Consider the following 379-nt stretch of genomic DNA (forward strand, 5'->3'; position numbering starts at 1 on the left):
GGGCTTGGCGCTTCTTAAGCTGAAGAGTGGTGTGATCCGAGCTCAACTTCAGCATCCTTGCAGAGATGAAGAACTGCCCTTCCTCTGGTACCAAGAGCACGGTATTTCTGCCCCAGTGCAAGGCAGCACAAGGTGGAGCTGGGGAACAGCCCTGCTGGAGGCAGGAGACCTCGCTCTGGGGACAGGGGGGGTCACCCTTTCCTTGCTCCCTGTCCCCACCAGCTCCCACGAGGTGACCGTTCAGTGGCATCAGACAGAGAGAGCACACCCCGAAGGCCAGGCTCTCCCTGGGGTGTAAGAGCTTCAGTGTCCCCTGGAGAGATCCAAGCACCAGCTGCCTGTAAGAGCACACGGACAGGGCTGTAAGAACCACTCAGGG

Source organism: Pterocles gutturalis, unplaced genomic scaffold, assembly GCF_000699245.1.
Source record: "Pterocles gutturalis isolate BGI_N339 unplaced genomic scaffold, ASM69924v1 scaffold4050, whole genome shotgun sequence".
Lineage (NCBI taxonomy): Eukaryota > Metazoa > Chordata > Aves > Pterocliformes > Pteroclidae > Pterocles > Pterocles gutturalis.